Here is a 20,823-nt window from a genome sequence, read left to right as displayed (position 1 = left end):
AGTTGATGTATGATTTAGTTACTTTTCTGCAAGTTAGTGATTAGATTACTCATGTCATTTTCAGGGATTGAAATATGAATGCATAATTTAATCTTAGTTTCATTGTATGCAATTTCATTTCATGCAATTTAGATATCAGATTACTCAATTTGTTTATGATTACCTCCTATAGCCAGAGCGAGTCGAATGGTGAGGGGTCAGAATATGAGTTGAAGTAGTGTGATTTAGTTTGCTTTGCTTACAGTCTTTGAATTGCTTTGAGTTCAGTTTTTTTTTCTCTTTTTATACAGCAGCAAGGATACTAGGCTTCATTGTCACTAGCTCACTGTTTTGGTACATTTTTATTTTCTCTTAGGAATTGATTTCATCACAGCAAGTTTTAAAACCTTTTTGAGAACTTTAAAGTTTGGAAAATCATTGTAGAAGTCACCATTTCCCATCCATACTTGACTTTCAATTTTGCCATCTCACATTAGGGAATCAACAGAAGATAAACCCAAAAACAAACCAAAACTCAAAAACGACAAAGAAATAAGAAATCGGTTATCTTGCATATACAGTGCACTTCACTTCAGCAGTTTACGACTCTTGGATTGACATTTTAAATAGCAATTTAGGACACACTAAATTGACCAAACAAAAACATGATTGCTATATATAGGAGTCTAAAGGGTCAAAAATATAATTAGGTCCTGCATAACAATAATAATGTAGGAGCTCAACATAACAATAGTGGGCTTCTGTGGGGTACACCAATAAAAATATGGGGGATACACTCATATTATAGGGACTTAACATGATTTTGACATATTGTACTGAATGAGGGAGTGTATTTGAATCTCAAAAGAGTAAAACTTGTTCATGAAGAATAGGCACACATAATGAAAAATGTGGTTCAAATTTTATTTGGAATTGGTTTTTTTGCAAGGAGATTTGTACTTAGTCATGGTTCAAATTTTAAGCCAAGCAATGAATTTCCAAAGAAGGATGTAGTTTTTTGATGTATAGAGGAGGCAAAAAAGGATTTCAATAATGTCAAGGCAACTATTTCTATAATGATTTTTTTGAGTATCCCTAGTATGGAGAGATATTTCATCATATATTAATTTGTTTTCAAGAATACCAAGATTTTTTGCTAATGTAAGGGATGAACAAAGATAGTTACCTCTAACCACTATGAACACAATTTTGAAAGGCTATGAACTTAGATACACCCTAATAGATTTTTTTTTTTTGGCTTTCGTATGAGCCATAACGCGTTTTAGTCCTTACATGCTCATGGCTCATACCATTGATTGTGTCTCCATGCATCTAGTAAAAATGATTTTTACCTAAAACACATTAAATGGAAGGTGGAATATTCATCTAACTAAATTTGAGGAGCATGTGTTTGAGATTAATTTTCTCAAGGTAGTTAAGGGCTGGGTTTTATCAAATCTTGTCGCAAGAGGAAAACACTACGATGGTAGAGCATGAATAATGTTGAATATTTCAAATGACCTACCATCCTCCTCAACACGCTCACTATATAATTAATATCAAAGTTTGGGAAAATCCTTAATAACATGACTAACACAATCCAAAAGGAACCACAATCGGTTAGGTCCTTATACTACTAGTGTAACCCATTATTGTTATTAGTACAACCCCCTTATTATATTGTTGTGCCCATTTAATCCCCATATTTTTATTATTGTGCCCTGTTAACTCTGCTATAAGTCGAAGTTTTTCTAAGGACAGAACAGGTTTGGCCATGCGTTATGCTCAGAAAGGAGCCCGCAGCAGTCCGTTTCCTCCTCCTCCTTCATTTTTCCTACACTCTTATAACTCCCACTACCTCTGTTTTTCTCCAATTTACCTCTAAAATGCCGTGTAAGCCTTTTTTCCATCAAGCCCCTCAATACTAAAGTCTAAACCCATACGACCATTTTTCACATGACTATGTGCCTTTCCCGCCCTTTCCCGTCACATCCATGTAAATCCATGCATTTAACTCCGTGCCGTCCGATCTAACCTCGCCGCGATCGGACGGCATTCACGCCTCCCGCCGCCGAAAGCTGCACGCACGATAGCATGCAGGGAAAGTGGTTTCCCGCCGGTCCCATCTGCCACGCGTCACTCATTGAATGTGCTCGCGCCCCTGCATACAGATACCGCCTACCCTCCCGGAGCGGTGTGGGGAATACTGTCCGTTAACAAAACTGCCCTCCTCGCTCGCTAATCATTGCGCAACTTCATCACCCAATGACCTTTGGATCTCCCCGCCCGAGATCCAACGACCCATGATCTCCCCGCTCATATACCTCCCGATAGCTTCTGTAAACTGATCTCCACTGTTCAATTACACAATCTGACGGTCAGATTCATTCTTCCATTCAGTTTGTTTGCCCGCCAAGAAGCCCAAGCTCCTTAGTTTCTCTGTGCATCCGAAGGACAAGCATAACGAGTCTCGGTACTGTTTGCATTAAATCTTCAACTACCTCATTCAAGAGACAACATGACCAAGAAAGCAAAGTACAATCCTCGAGTAGTTAAACGCCTTCAACAGTTATGGAAATTTATTTATACAACACTCCACCTGCTCAAGGAGTACAACAGAGTACCAGAAAGGGTCAATTTGTTCATTAAAACAATCAGATTGTAGCAGAGACCCATATCAGAGAGTTAAGGTGGTTGGTGGTCCATTATGACCCCTCCATGCATAGCACAACAACATATCTTTGTAATCAACCTCTATATATACCCAGAAACAAGAATGTAATAAGGTTGATGGTTGTAGTTCTGATGTAAGGTTCAACTTCTGGAGACTGTAACTACTGTGATACCTATAACATCTCATATTCATTTTCAGCTAATACAAGCTTCTTTTGCTGTTAATTGCTCACTTTCCACTTTTTCTTTGTTCCAGGTTGTGCCTTTTATGCATTTTTCATGTGCTCTTGATGTTTAGCATTAGAGGGGTTGTCATCCCACCTTTGTGTTAGAATCTAGTATGTATCATTGAGTGTGTATGTAGGTTTCTATTATTTTAATGCCAGAGAGCTGTCATCCTGTCTGTGCATTAGGAAATAGATTTGCAGACCTATTTACTGGTTGCAGCCAGCCTCACATGGTCTTGTGCATCTGCTGGTGTGGTCAGTATTCTCCATGTTCACCTGATCCTCAAATTGTGAGTAATTGGTGGTCTAAAGCCTTGTAGTTTGGGGGTGTTCACCCATGTTTGGGGTTAAGCATAGTAGAAGTGGTTATCTGGCTTGAATATGCATCATTCCTTCCATTCATCCACCTATTTCCAATATTTTTGTTGAGTTTGTAATGTTCCTAAGCATCTCTGAGATACAACCTAGGAGAGTTTCTTGGGGTGATAACATTAATTGGCATTGTTGCCGGGGAGAGGAGATTGAAGCTCAGTTCCCTGGGAAAAGGACACAATTCCAGATTTTGATGATAGACAAGGTCTGGGCACATTTCTGGTTGTGATCATCTATCTGGTGACTCCACTAGAGGAAGACCAACCTTTGGCGACTCCACAGTATAGTCCTGGCTCAGTTTGTGAGACATACTCGAAGAAATCCTCAAAAATCACCAGCTGAACCAGTACTTGACCCTGAGAAGATCGTTAAGCAGAATAAAATTTTGTAGAAAGGAGCACCAGGACCAGGTAAGCCTTAGAACTCCCACGTGTCTCTGTTAGTGAAAGTCACCTTCAGAGATTCATAAAGCTCCTTAGTAATTCATTTCCCTTTCGGTTTTCATTCCAAAGAAAGCATCCATGTTGTCCATCATATTCCTCTGTCTATGTCATCCTTTTCATTGATTCATACCACTCAGTCTACCAGTATCCTTTCATATACCCCAGTCATGGCAGGTCAGCAATCTCCTACAAAGATAGAAAGAATCGTTGCTGCTAGGTATGGACCCTTGGTCTTGGCTGTTCCTCTGAATGTGATGCCTACAGGAGATTATCAAGAATATATGCCTAAATTTGCTGGTACAGAAGGAGTAACAGTTGAAGATCACCTTGAGGCCTTTTATAGCTATGCTGATAACCTGGATATCAATGAAGAGGATGTGTGGATGAGGGTTTTTGTCCAAAGCCTAGATGGGGAAGCTAGAAAATGGTTCAGAGAATTACCCCTAGGTCCATTGCAGACATTGAGGCCTTAGATGATGTGTTTTTAAAGCATTGGGGAGATAATAAAGATCTGCTCTTTTATTATACTGAATTTGGAAACTTGCAGAGAGAAGAGGGTGAGCTGTTGTCTGATTTCAATAAGAGACTCAACCATTTGTATAGTAGAATACCATATGAAGTGAAATCCACTCCTACTTCTGCTATGCTCACTTATGCCAATGCCTTCGATTCTCAGTTCTGCCTGTTGTTAAGAGAAAGAAAATGTACTTCTTTGGCTGATATGCAAGATGCAACTTTTGAAGTAGAATCAAACATCATTGTTGTAGAAAGACTCGAAGGTGATGCTGAAAGGAGAAGACAGGGGGGTGAGTCCTCATCATCCTTAGATCTTAAGATCGATATATTGGCTGGGATGATAGAGGCATTGGCCTCTGAAGTTTCCAAATTGGAGGCCGAGCAGTATTCTCAGGAAGTAGGAGATCCTTGTTCCTTTACTCTTCCAAAGCCAAATCCATATAGAGGAGCACAGGAGCAGTTGCAGATTTTGCAAAAAAGTAGAGCTTCTAACGAAGACAAAAGGGTGAAGACCATTTTTCAGAGTATAGTCATGGAAGAAGAGCAACCTGAAGAAGAGGAGGAGGTCCATGGTTTGGAAGATAAGGGCAGTGCCCCCTTCTTAACCAGAGCTACTTATGAAAAGTCATTATCTATAGGCACTGCTCACCAGTTTGTTGTAACTGTAGAACAACATGCTGATCAGTAGAAGCAACCAGTAGCAGGTCCAACCATCCTCGAAGAGCCTGAAGCTAGCCCATCTTCCAATGACTATGTAGATCTACAAATTAGCTAGCATGTTGTTATCCCTAGACCAGTAATCAAAAAGGGAGAGGAAAGCTCCCCATCATCTTTTGTCCCTCTACCTGGTCAAAAGACAATCCTTCAAAGTTGCCCCCTAAACTCTAAGGCAGGCCATGATTCAAAGCCCAGGGCTGATACTGATCATATTAATCTTGATGTTCTGATGCCTGCTCAGGTAGCCTCCACACAGATTGAAAGGGCAGCTTGTCAGATGACAGAGGAAGAGGGTGCACAGTTTTGGGAATCCTCCTTGGATGTGGACTGTTCTAAGAAAAATGTTGGAGCAGATGATGTCTTTGTGTCCTCCACACAAGAACACATTGGTACACCTTTTATATTAATTGTGCAGGCCACAGATGACATAGACAAGTACACAGCTATCATTGTTATTCATCAGGTGTATAAAGGCTCCCATGAAGAACATCCAAGGATGAGAACATACAGAAGGGAGATGAAATTTGATCCATATCTACCTATTAAGCTCAAATGTCCTAAAATTTTTGAGGTAGATGATCAAATAAATCTATTTTTGTAGCTCTATGATGAACCAACCGAGAGGAGGAGAAACAATTTTGATGGCCCATCAGTTGGCCAGTTTTTGAATATTTATGTTGTTTAAGGTCCTCAAGCCTTAATGATTGGAAGCATTTTCTTTTACAGGTTTTAGTGTAGACTTAGTTTGACTCCATGCCCAATGGATACTAGGCACTGTTTTTAAGCTTGTTTTGTATGAAGGCATTGGTTTGCAGTTCTTGAGACCTCATAGGGAGGATCTCATCCCCAGAAGGAGCCAATGTTAGCTCTGCTATAAGTCGAAGTTTTTCTAAGGACATAACAGGTTTGGCGGTGTGTTATGCTCAGAAAGGAGCCCGCAGCAGTCCGTTTCCTCCTCCTCCTTCATTTTTCCTACACTCTTATAACTCCCACAACCTCTGTTTTTCTCCAATTTACCTCTAAAATGCTGTGTAAGCCTTTTTTCCATCAAGCCCCTCAGCGCTAAAGTCTAAAACCATACGACCATTTTCACGTGACTGCGCGCCTTTCCCACCCTTGCTCATCACATCCACGTAAATCAATGCATTTAACTCCGCGCCGTCCGATCTAACCCTGCGGCGATTGGACGGCATTCGCGCCTCCCGCCGCCGAAAGCTGCACGCACGATAGCACGAGGGGAAAGCGGTTTCCCGCTAGTCCCATCTGCTAGGCATCACTCATTGAATGTGCTCGTGCCCCCGCATACGGATACCGCCTACCCTCCCGGAGCAGTGCGGGGAATACTGCCCGTCAACAAAACCACCCTCCCCGCTCGCTAATCATCGCGCAACTTCATCACCCGATGACCGTTGGATCTCCCCGCCCGAGATCCAACGACCCACGATCTCCCTGCTCATATACCTCCCGATAGCTTCCGTAAACTGATCTCCACCATTCAATTACACAATCCGACGGTCAGATTCGTTCTTCCATTCAGTTTGTCTGCCCGCCAAGAAGCCCAAGCTCCTTAGTTTCTCTGTGCATCTGAAGGACAAGCATAACGAGTCCCGGTACTGTTTGCATTAAATCTTCAACTACCTCATTCAAGAGACAACACGGCCAAGGAAGGAAAGTACAATCCTCGAGCAGTTAAACGCCTTCAACAGTTATGGAAATTTATTTATACAACACTCCACCTGCTCAAGGAGTACAACAGAGTACCAGAAAGGGTCAATTTGTTCATTAAAACAATTAGATTGTAGCAAAGACTCATATCAGAGAGTTAAGGTGGTTGGTGGTCCATTATGACCCCTCCACGCATAGCACAACAACATATCTTTGTAATCAACCTCTATATATACCCAGAAACAAGAATGTAATAAGGTTGATGGTTGTAGTTTTGATGTAAGGTTTAACTTCTGGAGACCGTAACTACTGTGATACCTGCAGTGTCTGGTCTTCATTTTTAGCTAATACAAGCTTCTTTTATTGTTAATTGCTCACTTTCCACTTCTTCTTTGTTCTAGGTTGTCCCTGTTATGGATTTTTCATGTGCTCTTGATGTTTAGCATTAGAGGGGCTGTCATCCCACCTCTGTGTTAGAATCTAGTATGTATCATTGAGTGTGTATGTAGGTTTCTTTTATTTTAATGCCAGAGAGTTGTCATCCTGTCTGTGCATTAGGAAATAGATTTGCAGACCTCTTTACTAGTTGCAGCTGGCCATCACATGGTCTTGTGCATCTACTGGTGTGGTCAGTATTCTCCATGTCCACCTGATCCTCAAACTATGAGTAATTGGTGGTCTAAAGCCTTGTAGTCTGGGGGTGTTAACCCATGTCTGGGGTTAAGCATAGTAGAAGTGGTTATTCGGCTTGAATATGCATCATTCCTTCCATTCATCCACCTATTTACAACATTTTTGTTGAGTTTGTAGTGTTCCTGAGAATCTTTGAGATACAACCTAGGAGAGTTTCTTGGGGTGATAACATGCCCCATAGAAGCCCACTATTGTTATTATTGTGCCTTTACATTATTATTGTTATGTCAGCTCTGATTATATTATGACCCCTTAGACTCCTATATACAGAAAGGAGGTCTTGTCATTTGTATCATCTAAGAATTGTTCATTTGTGTAATGTAAAGGAGTTTACCCCCTCGAAGAGGTTGAATTCTAAGGTGTTGATCTATCTTTTCTATCTTTTTGTGAACTGGTTTCATAACATTTGGTATTAGAGCTTTGGATTCTAGGGTTTCGCTGCTCCAAACAGGTCATCGTGGAATTTTCGCTATAACGTTTTTTATGGGACGTTTCAAAAGCTAAAAAATAAACCCATTTGAGCCGATATCGTTCTGAACTTAGGGTCCAAATTTCAGAACTTGAATCGATATATTTTTGGAGATATGATATGAGGAAGTTAGGGTTTTTGCAAACTCAAGAATTACATTCCAAACAGGTGACCTGAGGAAAATCGTCATAATTTTGGTTCTGAGCATCAGATTGAAATTTTGTAAGAAGCTTCAGAAAAAGGACAACCTTTAGTTTTCGATGTACTAGTTTTAGGTACTATGGTCGAAACAGTGACACATGGCACTTCGTACAACTTCGCTCTATTGAACTAGTCTATAATCAGGCCACCGTGGGAGATTTGGAATAACACTTCCTTCGAGAATCCAATTGCGATCAGACTTGCAGAGTTAGAAAGATGACTCAGAGGGTTATTACAGGCCGAAATTTCAGAACATAAAGATATGAAATTACAGAGTTACATTCGTTTCAAAATCGAGCTCCTAAAATCAAGAAAAAGCAAGATGAGGAAGTTTGATGGCAAGGATCCGATAAATTGGATACTATAGATGGAGAAATTTTTTGATCTACATTGTGTACCACTGTTACAAAAGGTAGGTATTGCATCTTCACATTTAGAACCAGATCATTTTTTATGGTATAAAGGGCTTTGTTCTCGTTAACCACTTGTCACGTGGTCAATTTTCATGGAGGAAATGATAGAACATTATGAGGATACAAAGAGAAACACCTTCTTTAGCCAATTGATAAATCTAAAGAAAAAGTGTTCAATGGTAGAGCACATTGAGGAATTTCAAAAATTAAATATAAGGGAAAATGATATTCCATAGAAGCAAAGGATTGATGTCTCCAAAGGGACTTTAAAGGATAACATTCAACATGAGGTTCATCTTTGGGTACCTGATTCATTAGAGAGGGAATTTAGGTTAGCAAGAAAAGTGGAAAGAAAAATTATGGCAACAAGGAAGTCTACCCCTCACAACTATAAAGATGGAAGTATTGTTTCTCCTAGCCTTCCACAACCTACAAGGTTGAAACCACAACAATTGGAAGAAAAAAGAGCAAAAGGGCTTTGTTACAATTGTGATAACAAATACACTAAAGGTCATAAGTGTGCTGAGAAGAAATTATTTTACATAGATTATGAAGAGGAGGAAGAAAAGGATCAACAAACATCAAAAGAAGAGGATATACACCAGGAACCAACCCTAGAGAAAGAAGAATTGAATCTGACCATATCCTGTAAAGAATTGGAAATAATTACCACTCCTCAAACTCTCAAGATAGAAGGACATATCAGGAAGAAAAATGTTGAAGAAGTGAAAGATCACATCGAGAAAGAAGAAATGAATCCTAGCATATCTTGTAATGCATTGGCCGAAATTACCACTCCTCAAGCTATCAAGATAGAAGGACATATCAAGAAGAAAATGGTCAAGAAGTGAAAGATCACATCGAGCATCAAGAAATGAATCTGACCATATGTTGTAATGCATTAGAAGAAATTCCACTCAATCTCTCAAGATAGAAGGACATATCAAGAAGAAAAAGGTTCAAGCAATGAAAGATCAAATCAAGCATCAACAACAAGTTCTCCAACTTTTAAAGGATAACGCCACTTTGGTGCAGAGTCGAATGAAACAAGAGGTAGATCAACATCGTAGTGAAAGAAGTTTTGATGTAGGAGATTGGGTATTTTTACAGCTACATCTCAAGCAAGATATTGATGAGAAGGAAATGTTGGCAATACTACATGCACTTAAGAAATGGCGAACTTACCTAATGGGAAGAAACTTCAAGGTAAAACTAGGTCATGATAGTCTGAAATACTTTTTAGAACAAAGATTATCTTTAGAAGAAAAGAAAAAATGGGTCACAAATATGTTGTGTTATGATTTTGAAATCATCTACAAAAAAGGGAAGCAAAATGTTGTTGCATATGCACTCTCAAGAAAGGATGAGGATGTGGAAGCATTGTTTTGTGTTATTTCTATTATCCAACTAGACTGGATAAACGAAGCAAGGGATGAATGGAAGAAGGATGAAGAAGTGTCGCCACTCATTTAAAATTTGCAGAAGATCCTAGTTCAAACAATATTGCCAGAACTTGACGAGGAAGGAAAAATCATATTTGAACCTGGAGTAGTCACAGAAACAAGAACCCGACAGCTACGAAATCGATCAATTTCAGAGTATCTCATCAAGTGGAAGAACTTAACCGCTGAAGATTCCACATGGGAGGACAAGAATTTTATACAAAAGAATCAAGAAATACTCAAGCATTGAGGACAACACTTTTTGAAAGAGAGGGTCATGTTAGGTCCCTATACTACTAGCGTAACCCATTATTTTTATTAGTATAACCCCCTTATTGTATTGTTGTGACCATTTAGTCCCCATATTGTTATTATTGTGCCCCATAGAAGCCCACTATTATTATTATTGTGCCCTTACATTATTATTGTTATGTCGGCTCTGATTATATTATGACCCATTAGACTCCTATATATAGAAAGGAGGTCTTGTCATTTGTATCATCTAAGAATTGTTCATTTGTGTAATGTAAAGGAGGTTTCCCCCTTGAAGAGGCTGAATTCTAAGGCATTGATCTATCTTTTCTATCTTTTTGTGAGCTGGTTTCATAACACAATCATTCACTCCTTAGGTGATTGAATTCATAAAAATGTGGAAAGAGTGTTATAGGAGTTGCTTGATGGTGTATGTGGAGGGGATTTATCTCCACTTATTACAAAAGATAAAGTTATTAGAGCTAGGTTTACTCTCCAACCTTGTTTGTTGATGCTCACAAATTGGTTGAAAGTTTTCCTACATCTTAAAAACAATTCGCAAAGCAAAAAGAGAGCTACAATGGTTTTACAACTTATTCTTGTGATTATCCCTTTTGTTGAATGGGTACTTGATGTAATAGGGTAAGTAGCTCCCAAGTATTGTAGGGGACATTGGTATGTGGTGATAATGATTTATTATTTAACCAAATGGATAGAAGTTGTTTCCCTCATGCAAAAAACATTTGAAAAAATTATTGAGTTCCTTGCGATAATTTTTTTATCACTGTTTGGTGTTTGTAGACGTTTATATAAAATAATAGACATATTTTTATTTTAGAGGAATTATTAAAATGTTGTGGAAGCGCAGAATCATCTCTAGAGAGTCCTTAATTTTTTTACCAGAAGGTAGCATGCTAGAAAATTCCCACCAAAAAACTTTGTTTTGATTTTGAAGAAAATAATTGATGAGATTTAAAAAGATTGACACCTCTAACTCACTCAAGCATTATGGGTAACTAAATTAACCTTGATGAAAAGGACATAGAAGTATCCTTTTTCTCTTGTATGTGGAAGGGATGATTCAATGTTGATCCAATTTTGAAATCAATTATTTAGCATTATCCATAAGGATAAGAAGATGTATCAAGGATAATAACTAGATATTGAAAAATTTTGTAGTTGAAGGAAGAAAGAGGAAATACATTCAAAGTGTCACATAAGGATCAAGAAAAAAGTAAAAGGAGTTTTGAAGAGAAAAATTGAGGCATTTTTAGGAAATGTAGTTGTTATTGATGTGGGATAAATTCTATGAAAGATCCTCAATGCATAATAGGTTTACTCATTATAGTTAGGGTTTTTAATCAAGTTGACATGAATACTTATGATGAATCTTTCATGTGAAAGAATATGGATGGCACAAAAATGAGGTTATTAAATAATTTCCATCATCTCAATGTCTTTTTGTACATAAAAAGTCATGTCTTTGGAGTCTTAGCGTTAAGTATTGAGTTTACTATGTTTTAGTCTTGAGTTGTTCTCCAATTTTCTCAAGTTTGTATAGTTCATAGATTGATGTGGAGAGTCATGGATATCACATGGTCTCATTCGGAATAAATCTTGTCAATTTAAGTAATTTTCCATTTTGACTTTTATATAAGGAGGGTTTTCAATTAGGAGCCTTCACATCATATTTTGTACCAGAGTTTGAAACCACTATGAGTAGTTATGAGTCTTTTATAAGTTTCATGAATGCTTCTTCATGATTTTGTCCCTTTATTTTATGCATTGTCTATACATATGTGTGAGTCATAGTTTTCAACTTACGCTATTAATTCTTCTCAACTTGTGTAGATGTGTGTCCATATATATGAGCCATCTCTCTTATGGGTGAAAGAGGAGAAAGCTATGTGCTCTTCACATTACTTGTAGACTTGTAAGGTGGGATATGATATATAGGGTTCCTTCCATGTGAATGGGAGTTCAAAATAATGGGCCTTCATCCCTAGTGCCCTTACAAGCATGGTAGATCTCATTTAAGTAGGTGGTTGGTAAGGATTTATGAAGCTCATGTTTACTCCCCACACCCTTGGTTAGTGATATATCAACAAAAAATCATGATATAGAAGACACATTTGGACCCCAACAAACCAAAAATGGCTAATATAAGTCAAATATGTGTAAAATGTATGATGATCAACAATGCTACCAAGTGTTAAATATGTCAAATAAAAATAAGGCATGTGGTGTTGCCATAAAAAAAGTTCAGTAACTTCATCATACACTCATATCCTAATTGAAGTTAATACAAGACTGAAAAAATATTAGTTGATATAGGTGCTTTCAATGTGAGTATTTTCCACTCATACACCTCATTTATTTCAAAGGCTCTTCATGTATTTCAAAGTTTCTAAGTTCTATACACATGCAAGGAAATATGGAAGCGAGGGTGGAATTTGTATTCATTGGACATGCCACACATTTGATGTCATATAGATATAAAAATAAATAATGGTCATGTATTTATCATAACTACAAGTTCATGGAAAATAGTTTCCTTGAACATACATTACTATAGAAAGTAGGATTAATATAAGAAACATATATCATGGAGGTTTCAACTTCAAGGAAGTAATTCTATGGTTCTTAGAAGATTTTGACCAATATAGAACAAGGACCATACTATTAATTCAACAAGGTAAACACCCCACCAGCAAATTATTTCGAGAGATGTTATGTTTGGCTCCACCCACCAAAAGATTTAAGATAGAAGAATCCCAAAAATTTCCTAGAGATAGAGAAATGGGTTTTCCTATGATTAATGCCCATATGGTAAATCCTTTGAGGGAAGTGGTAGTCAAATATGAGTATGGCTTGGATGTTTTATCTTATCCATATAAAAATAATTCTCATATGCTTATGTTATTTTAGTTGCGACTAGTGAAATTGGAAACTAAGGCGATCTCATACTCTTGTGACACAGAGTCAATTCCATTTGCTACCACCATAACCACTATGTGCACCACAATTTCCCCTAACATGGACACAGTTTGATCAGGGAGTCGAACCAAGGACCTCATAATATTTTACGTAACACATTTCCATATTTTACATATCACATTTACATGATTTAAGTACTTATTTGACAAACCAATAGATGAAAAATATTCTTCATTTTTTGCAATTTGTTCTTTGTGAACATGCTCGTATTTTGTCACATTTTCGTCATTGCTAGGGTCACTGTTATGTTTCAACCACTTTTTATTCATATCCTTTATGTCCTAAATTTTACATTAATTTTTTTTCTCATAAAAAATATTACTTTGAAGAAACTATTTGTAGAGGCATGAGGTCGCCTACAATAAGAAAGGCTGGATATAAAAGATCATGGTGGCAATATTAAGGGTAGAAGTTTGCTCAATAGTTGAAGCAAAAAACTTAGAATTTAGCCACAATAACTACGAGTAGTAAATGTTACCTACAACCATCATGTAAGATTCTGACTTGGAAAATGACCCCAAACTGCCACTACATTTTTTGAGTTAGTTGAATTTTCTTAGTGAGGTGTTTTTACAAACAGTTTGTTTATAAACTATGACAGGTACAATTTTATAATTTATTCAACAACATACATATACAATACTAGACCAATCTCATGATAAACATTTTAAAGCAATTGCACTTCATTCATATACACCCAAAAATTTCAGTGACCATTGTTTGTGCAAATAAAAATAATTTATCTCATATTTAATAAATGACAAGAGGTCTGTACATTCAACAAATATAAAAAAACATGTGTTTTAATAAGCTGTTCATTATAGTGTATAAAGTGATGAAAATTATGATTGTTCCTTTTATTCCTAGTCATTAAATGAACATACAACAATGGTACTCCAACAAGTATATACTCAGAAAACATCAACTTGTTAATTTGTCCTCCAACAACAGGTAATACAAGTCTTTTCCAACATATAAATTCAACCTTTATTGTGTGATTCGACCAACAAATTAGGGGAGCTCAACCCACATACCCAAACTGAAACTCGTGCTACTGTAAGCTAAAATACATGCACATGAAATGGTGACTTAACCTCTATGCTCAACAAATTATGCCCACATTTTCTCTAAGTTAGAAATTGACCTTGAGTATTGGTAACATGTCCACACATCCAAGAGAAGGTAATATCTCAACCCTTAATGAATTATGCTAGACTAGAAATGAATAGGAGAATATTGCGATCCACATAGAAGTAAACTCGATCCTATTAGTGGCCAAGACTCAGCTCGAGAGTGTGACAACAGATTGATCGCTGAAAATAAAGGAAACTCATCCCTTTTTGCTAGAAATTTGACCCACACAAGCTTAGAAGTACTCTGGCCATATTGTTGAATAAACTCGGCCTCAAAACCCATAAAATTAACCCAATTAATTTGGTGACAAAGTATGGTTCCTCTTCCTTGACAAAATCGACCCCAACTTTGGCTTGGACCTGCACTTATGAGAAGATATATAGAAAGCATAATATCAGAAGATAAAATAAAATGATAAAACCTATTTACCTCAATATCTTCTGCAAATCATCTTCTGCGTTGAATTCCAAAGGTGAAATCTGAGTGATTCCACTCTCAAGACTAATTAGGGTGTCTAGTTTCAACAATGAATCTAGCAATGGCAGCTAAGGTTTCCAAAACCCTAAACTTCTCTTCAAAAACTCTCTAAGAGCTCTTTTTCTAAAAAATGCAAGTGATAGAATCAAGAGAGACTCCTCACTTTTCTCCCTTTATAATTGAGTGGCCACTTTTGCCATCACTTTACCCTTTTAATTTTATCAAGTCACTTTAAGAACTTTTTCACTTTATAAAATGAAAGTGACTTTTCATTAGCTTAGGATATGTCCCCCTTTTCACCCCTTAGGAAGTTATAGTTTTTTCCTAGGATAATTATGTTCCCTTATTAAAAAAATTCCCTCATGGCCTTAGCCTACGAGAATTTATTAGGCTAGCAGAACCTATCTTATTTCTCCTAAGCGGTTGGGGACATTTCAGTCCTCCCCAATCAAGTTTTCTTTCCCTCAAGCAACTTCAACTTCGGATGTTTGAGCACCTATTTTCCTTCCCATGTGGAATCCTCAACAGATAGATCCTTCCACTTTACCAAGTACTCCTTTATGGTTATGTTCCTCAACATCCACTCCCTGGTCTCTAAGATATCGTCTGGGACCAAAATTAATTCTCCTTCCTCGTCTAATGGTGGGAGATTAGTGGAGGTGATTACATGCTTCCACAAGGACTTTTTGAGGCACGAAACATGGAGGGCATTGTGAGTTTTACATCCTTCAGGAAGTTCCAACTCATAGGCCACTTCCCTAACTCGTCTCATGATTCTATAAGTTCCATATAATCTTGGTTTCATATTTTCCCCCTTTTGTTTTGAGTGATGTCTGTCTGCGGGGTTGGAGATGAATATATACCATGTCTCCCACTTCAAAGTTTTTCTCTATCCTACGCTTGTTCGCATACAAATTTTTCTGGTTTTGATCCATCTACAAGTTGTCCTTGAGGACTCATAGGATATCTTGGCTCTCTTAAATCCATTCTTTAGCGAAAGGGGCATGGATATCACCAAATTTACAATCCAAAAATGTTGGGGCATCATATATGTACAACGATTTGAAGGGCATCATATCAATAGACATGTGAAAATTGGTGTTGTAGCAGTTCTCCCTAGATGTAACCAATTTACCCATGCCTTTTGTTGGCTAGATACATATTTCTTGAGATAACCCTTCAGCCACATGACTATCTTGGTTTGTCCATCAGTATATGGGTGGTAACTAGTGTTCGGAGCTAGTTGAGTCCCCACAAGTCTGAATAACTCTTGTAAGAATCCACCCATAAATATACTGTCTTTTTCACTCATGATGGTCTTTGGAAATCCATGCAATCAAAAAACCTCCCTAAAGAATAACTTGACCACCTGTGTTGCTGAGAATTTGGATGATATGGAAAAGAAGTGAGAATAATTGATAAGTCAGTCCACCACTACATATATGAAGCCCTTACCCTGTACCATAGGTATCTCTGTGATAAATTTCATAGAGATTATCTAACACTTCTGCTTGGCGATAGGGAGTGGTTGTAGAAACCTCGCTGAATGGGTCTATTCAAATTTGTCCTAGTGGAAGATGCACATTCTTTCAAAAACCTTAGCACATCCATCTTGAGGCCTTTCCATGTGAACCTCTCCCTGATTTTCTTATAGGTTTTTAAATACCCAGCGTGCCCTACCAATGGTGAGCTATGAACCTCTTACATATTTTCTGCTTCAATTGTGGTTCTGGTACCAAATAGATCCATTCCTCATAGTAGATGGTGTTTTGCATGACCTGATATCTATCATCCTATATCAATCCCTCTAAAAGATCGTAGGAAAATTTGTTTTTGGAGTATTCTACATGTAGTAGTGACTTCCAGTCATATGTTATCTCCATGAGTGACGGAGTGGATGGAATTCTCGAGAAGGCATTTTCTACTATATTGTTTTTCCCTTTGACATACTCGATCTTGAAGTCATATGCCTGTAATTTTCTAATCCAATTTTGTGTTCTGTCACTTAGCTCCTTCTGCTCCATGAGGAATCTCAAGCTGTTGTAATCTGTCTTTACTTTGAACTTGTTTCCCACAAAATATTTTCAGAATTTGACCAATGCATGCATGATGACCAACATTTGTTTTTCATAAATTGAGTAATGTCACTCATAACCTCTAATTTTGTGGCTCTTTAATTTTATGGGGTGGTGATTCTGCATAAAAAATGCTCCTATTCCTGACCAAGAAGCGTCACACTCCAACAAGAAAGGCTGGGTGAAATATGGTAGTGCAAGCATAGGGCTTGAACTCATCACCTGCTTCATCTTATCAAATGTTTCCTATGATTTATTGCTTCAACTAAAAGCCCCCTTTTTGGTGAGGCTTGTAAGAGGCAATATCAACTGCAAGAAGCCCTTAACAAACTTTCTATATTATGTGCACATGCCAAGGAATATTTTCAATTCAGTTATATTTTTTGGGGCGAGATATTCTCTGAATGGACCTAAACTCCATCATTCCCAATCACATGCCCAAAGTAAAGCATCTCTATCTTGCTGAACTCACACTTGGAATCCTTTGCATATAGTTATTGCTCCTCCAAAATTCCCAATACTTCATCCAAGTGCACCAAATGGTCCCCCCAAGCCTTGTTGTAAACAAGTATATCATTAAAGAAAACTAGCAAGTACTTCCAAAACTGTTTATTGAACACATGGTTCATGAATTACTGAAAATTTGATGGGGTGTTGGTTAGCCCAAATGGCATAACTAGGAAATTATAGTGGTCATAGTGGCACTTGAAAGCTATCTTTAGGATGTCCTACTCCCGAACTCGAATATGATGGTAGCCTGAACGAAGATCAGTATTTGAAAAATATTTAGCTCCCATAAGATCTTCCATCAACTCGTATATCCTAGGAATAGGATACCAGTTCTTGATTATTTTCTTGTTAAGAGATCAGTAATCAATGCACATCTGCAAGGTCCTCTCCTTCATCTTAGCTATCGCTATTGAAGAAGCGAAAAGACTGGAGATAGGCCATATATGACCCGACCTCAACAAATACTTAATGGCCTTCTCAATATCATCTTTGTAGACCCTGGGATGTCGGCAAGGGTTTGGTTATGACTGGCTACACACCCTCCTCCAACTTGATAACATGATCAAATCCTCTGTCTAGTGGTATACCTAAAGGAATGTTAGCAAAGACTTTCTGGTGTTTATGAAGCAATACTTGAATTCATTTGAATGATTTCGTGGTGGTTTTGGTTACCTACTATCTGTGATGAAGCACTTGACTGCCCACTCAATCTCACCACTCCAAAACACTGCTCCCATGTTGTTAGATGATACTATCTTTGGTGGAAATTAATGCATTTCCCTCAACACTACATTCTTGCTATCTGTCAGATCAATGAAATCCATCTTAATGTTCATATGGTTTGTGGTGTACTTCCTGATGTAGTAGAGCCATCGAACACTTAGTACCACATTGGTGATTGGAACATGTACCACAAATAAATAATATGTCACGATGTAGTTCCCCAATATTAGCTTCAACTTGGGGATATACTTGGTGCAATCCATTTGATGTGCACCTAGTGTGGAAACTAAAAATCCATCGAAATAATCTATTGAAATTCCCCTTTGTTCAACCAAGTTTGCATATATGAAATTTTGGGAGGCCCCACTATCGATCAAGACCATCACCTTGTGACCTGCCAAGACTCCTCTGACCTTGAAGGTATGGTTCTAGAGAAAACCTGACATGGATACAATAATAAGATATTTTCCATTAGCACGTGAAGTCTCACCCCCAATTGTATAATGTATATGTCCTTGTACCTATTATTGCATCAACTCCTCATCTCCATCATCACTGTCACTCTCATAGTACACCTCAATATAGTGGGTCTTGCCGATCTTTTCCTTTCTTATGCACTTGTGCCCTGGTATGCAAGGCTCCTGACAAGTGAAATAGAGCTTCTTCTTTCTCAGTTCCTTCCGGGTCTCATCATCCAACGTTGGCTTCCCAATTCCATCCCTATGAAAATATTTGACTTCTTTTCTCTCCTAGGGAAAGGGATGGCTTAGGATGGAATTTTCTCTTAGGAAAAACATCCTGCATGTCTCTGGCTCTGTTAATTGTTGCACAAACAATGGCAAGTTCAAAGTATTTGACCCAACCATGTAGAGGCTCATACAACCCCTCCATAAATAACATCATCAAACTAGATTCTGAGATTTCTGTAACCATAACTGCTAATATTTGAAACTACGAAATGTATGCCTTTGGATTGCCTGTTTTCCTAAGCTGGGTCAACTCCCTAAAATTAAGCACTAGATCCTTCTTGTCAAATAACTCTATGATCCTTTGAGTGAACTCAATGTATGAGGTGATGCTGGTGTGACCCATTGTCACCAACCCATGGTACCACCACTCATGGGCATCGCCATCTAAGTGTAACGTGACCAACTTAATGGCTTCCTCCTCTATCATCTGATTCAACTAGAAATATGTATCCAAGTTTTGTACCCATGACCAAGTTGAGCATTTAGATGGCCGGTCAAAGCAAGGAATGGTCACCTTATCCAATGTCTTTTATAGCTCATGGATATGCCTCAAGGCCTTCTGAACTATCTTAGGCTTGCTTTTTAACTAGAGGTTGAAGAAGTCAATGAAACTCATAACGACTTGGAAATCATGTCCCAATGCTCGAAACTCCTCCAAATAGTTTTCATAAGGACTTACATGACCCATCTGCTCTGTGTGGTCTTGTATTGTATCCTGTATGGACCGAGGCATGTTGGGCCTAGTTTCTTTGCTAAATGAGTATGAATGGATATTCATGGGAGTACATGTATGGTTTCCCTCTACATTGTTAGACTCTTCTCCATTAATAGGTTCCTTCTCGGCAGAAGTCCCTTTGTTTTCTACCTTTCTCATTAGATCTACCATCTCCTTTTGGTCTCTGGCCAAGTCATTTGGAACGTTGAGCAAGTTGTTTAATGCTCGAGTCTCCTTATCCCCCATATTTGGATCTTCTCTTTCAGGAGATTCTTCTACCCCTTTCCCTTTTGTAGGGGTCTCTTCTTCCTCTCTTCTCTTCTCTGGAGACTCTTCTAGTTCTTCCCAAATGGGAGTGGGTTCTCTGATTTGAAGGCTCCCTATATAGGTTACCCCACTAAAACGATTGTATTATGAACTCATGAATCACTAATAATCTTCCCCTAGGCTCCACAGCTTGCCAAGAGCATGTTTTGATACCACTGTAAGATTTTGACTTGGAAAATGACCCCAAACTACCACTCTATTTTCTGAGTTTGTTGAATTTTCGCAGTGAGGTGTTTTGACAAACAATTTTTTTATAATCTATTGTAGGTGAAATTTTATAATTTACTCAACAACATACATGTACAATACGAGACCAATCTCGTGATAAACATTTAAAGCAATTAAACTTCATTCATATACACCCAGAAATTTTAGTGGCTAATATTTATGCAAATGAAAATAATTTATCTTAGATCTAATAAATGACAAGAGTTCTATACATCCAACATAGATATAACACCTAGGTTTTAATAGGTTGTTTGGTTTAATTTCTATAGTGATGAAATTGATGACTATTCCTTCAATTCCCAGTCATGAAATGAGCGTACAACAATGGTACTCCAAGTATATACTCATAAAATATTAGCTTGTTAATTTGTCCTACAACAACAGGTAGTGCAAGTATTTTCCAACATATAAAGTTATCCTTTATTGTGTGAGTCAACCAACAGATTAGTGGAGATAGACCCACATACCCAAACTAAAACTCATGCTACTATACATTGAAATGCATGCACAGGGAATGTTGCCTTAACCTCTACGCTCACATCCACACAGGGAATGGTGCCTTAACATGTCAACACAACCAACAAAAGGTAATATCCCAACCCTTAATGAAGTATGTTCAACCAACAATGAATAGGAGAAGATTGCAGCCCACAGAGAAGTAAACTTGACCCTATTAGTGGCCATGACTCGACCCAAGAGTGTGACAATGGCTTGGTAACTGAAAATAAAGGAAACTCATCCATCTTTGCTAGAACTTCAACCCACACAAACTCAAAAGTAATAAATCCATACTAAAGAACTCAGCCTCAAGATCCATAAAATTGAC

Source organism: Pinus tabuliformis, chromosome 7, assembly GCF_031772625.1.
Source record: "Pinus tabuliformis cultivar Carrire ecotype Pingquan chromosome 7, CPIR1, whole genome shotgun sequence".
Classification (NCBI taxonomy): domain Eukaryota; kingdom Viridiplantae; phylum Streptophyta; class Pinopsida; order Pinales; family Pinaceae; genus Pinus; species Pinus tabuliformis.
This window is presented reverse-complemented; position numbering follows the sequence as displayed.